Here is a 3,349-nt window from a genome sequence, read left to right as displayed (position 1 = left end):
CATTTTGAAAGTGCCTCTGCAAGCTGGAATTCTTCAGGGAGGCCACTCATTCAATCTGAGCACAGATGCATGACCAATCTGACCCTACTGAAGCACGTGTTTCTCTGGCACCTGCAAGGCAGGGCTAGCCCAGAAATGCAGAAATGTACACAGGCCCATGTGCTCGCTTGCTCACATGACCAATCACAACCCACAGAGGACACCTAGAGCCAGTGGGAGGAGCACAGGAAGGCCAAGCGTCCCTCCTACCTGGGCATTGCTCAGCCTGGGGCCATCCACTCACTTCACTGCACACAAAGAATGCACCTGCTTGGTGACTACAGGACAACAGTGTTGGCAACTAAGCAGTGACGTGAAACTTCATATCATTATCCTTCTTTCAATTTCCCTGCAGTCTGGAGTCTGGTCCTATTGAAAAATCCTAAAAAGACTGGATCCAAATCATAAAACACAGCTTGTATGCAGAATTACTATGATGTGGGCATCTTGAATTCCTTACGCCTGTGGTTTTATAGGGCATATTTAAAATGTATACACTAAAGTGAATATAAACTTTACGGTTCATTTTGCCCAAGAGAAAGGGACGGATGAGAGGAAATGAAAGCTGTTCTCTAGCACACTCACCATGGAGCTTCACTCGCTCAAGGCAGCTGATACCGCTGGGTCCTGGAGGTCTGCACAGCGTCACCTCCCAGGACTACCTCCCTTTGGGTGGTGCTCATTTCTCCGAGGCTGACAATTGTGTTCTCAGTTTCCCACGCATCACTTGAAAATCTGCTCATATGACCACCTCAGAGCTCGGAGCGAAATTGCTCACATTTTTCAGGTGTATGGATGCAATTACACAGCTAACAATCCGGGGCTGTTGCTCACCTGTGCATGGGCATTTATCAATCATGCCTAAACCTTCCAGGAGACGGGTCCAGAGATAAACAACTTCAGGTGTGACCATCAAAGTCAAGGCTGGGAAAGCAGACTTGAAAAGTTTCACCTAAAGGATCTTGATTTTCAGGTGAGGCAGAACCCCCCTAATGTAGAGAAGCTCTAATGAAATGCAAGGCAACCCCAGTTGTTGTGGCAGTCTAGCCTTTGTTAAGGTTCTTAAAGTCACTTGTGGTCACTAAGTTGTCTGGATGAAATAAGTAGTACATGCTAACTTTATGGATAAAATAAATCATAATATTTAAAATACTCAGGACAGTAATTGACACACAGGAAGTGTTGTATGCAATTTGTTTCAAAATCTGGTTTCCAAAGCAATGTCATCTCTCTTCTCTTCTCTCTCTCTCTCGCTCTCTCTGTCTCATCTATGGAGAGACATTGGTTCTGAATTGAGGCCCTACCACATTGTAGCTGTGCAATTTAAGGCAAGTTAAATAATCTTTCTTTGCCTCAGTTTCTTCATCCATGCAATAGAAATACAAATTGCATATTGCAATATTATTTTGAGGATTTCATAAGTGACTATTAAAACTCTTAAAGTCTGTATAAAATCAGAGCTGCAGGCTGAATGTGGTGGCTCATGCCTGTAATCCCAGCACTTTGAGAGGCCGAGGTGGGAGGATTATTTGAGCCCAGGACTTCGAGACCAGCCTGGGCAACCTAGTGAGAGGCTGTCTCTATTAAAAAAAAAGAAAGAAAGAAAAAAGAAAAACTCTGTAAGTGCTAGGCATTATAATTATTATATCTGGATCGATGTTAATAATAGTATTTCTGAATGGTAGAATCATAGATGAATGTCTATTTCATATTATGTTGAGTAAGTTGAAGCTTCCTCTGGCTGGGGTACATTTTCTTGGTCTTCCTATTCTTTGTGTGCTTAATCCTGTGTCTGGCCTATAGTAGCTGCTCAATAAATGTTGAATTCAGCCGCTAAGATTGCATTGCATGGGCCAGGTGGCTCATGTACCTGGTGGCTCATGCCTGTAATCCCAGCACTTTGGGAGGCTAAGGTGGGTGGATCCCTTGAGCTCAGGAATTTGAGACCAGCCTAACCAACGTGGTGAAATCCCATCTCCACAAAAAATACAAAAATTACCCAGGCATGATGGCGTGCACCTGTAAGCCCAGCTACTCAGGAGGCTGAGGTAGGAGAATTGTTTGTACGTGACAGGTGGAGCTTGCAGTGAGCCAACATTGCACCACTGCACTCCAGCCTGGGTGACAGAGTGACACTCCGTCTCAAAAAAAAAAAAAAAAAAAAGACTGCATTGTGTAATCAGTACCTCTCCCAGAAATCGTATTATCCATGGTCGTTGTCTCATATTTTCATAGCTTTCTAGGAAGTTTCTGGAACAAAATTGGTATGAGATGAAATAAAGCCTAGTAAGTACCAATTCACATGAACATATTCCTCACAAAATTGTGTCTCTTTTTCAAGACTCTGGAGGGCTTAGATAACAGGTTCTGGGCTTGTGCTCTCAAGGGAGGCCCCCTGTAAGCCTGTGCTATGTGATTTGCCAGAAAAACAACAAACTACCAGTTAATCATCTGCATATGTGGCCCATGTACTGCTGGCCCCTGGGAATGGTAAGTAAATGGGATTTTTATGGAAGTCAGACCTCTGAACAGGCAGTGAAACTGGCAGTCAAGGAAAACATAAATAGCAAAAAACACAATTATAAGAAAGCATCTATGGTATGATTTCATATGTGTGTAGAACTACATATATAAATCTTATATGCATATATGTAGGGAATGTCTTAAAATATAAATGGTAGTTATCTTTGGTAGTGGGATTTAGTGCAGTTTTTTCTCTTTGTTTACACTTTTTCTATACAGAAAAAATACACACAATTATATATGAGGAAGAAAAAAATAACCACGCATCAAGGAAACTGATTGGTTCAATAAACTTCAAAAATTAACTGTTAGGGGCTGAGCCCAGTGGCTGACGCCTGTAATCCCAGCACTTTGAGAGGCTAAGGCGAGAAGATCACTTGAGCTGAGGAGTTCAAGACCAGCCGGGGCAACAAAGTGCTACTCCCTACCTCTACAAAAAATTTCAAAATTAGTCAGGCGTGGTGGCACACATCTGCAGTCCCAGCTACTTGGGAGACTGAGGCAGAAGGATCACTTGAGCCCAGGAGGCGAGGCTGCAGTGGGCTGCGTTTGTGCCACTGCCCTCCAGCCTGGGTCATAGAGCCAGATCCTGTCTCAAAAACATATGTCTATATAAAACAAGCAAACATTAACTATAAGGATTTGAAATCTGATGTTTAGTAGGTTTTCTAGACTTAGCAAATAACAATACAGGACACCCGGTTAAAGTTTGATGAACAATTATAAGTACTCCCTGTATAATATTTTGGGCATTGCCTCTTTTTCTTTTTTTTTCTTTTTCTTTTCT

Source organism: Piliocolobus tephrosceles, chromosome 5 (assembly GCF_002776525.5).
Source record: "Piliocolobus tephrosceles isolate RC106 chromosome 5, ASM277652v3, whole genome shotgun sequence".
In the NCBI taxonomy this organism is placed as follows: Eukaryota; Metazoa; Chordata; class Mammalia; order Primates; family Cercopithecidae; genus Piliocolobus; species Piliocolobus tephrosceles.
Note: the sequence above shows the minus strand (reverse complement) of the source record.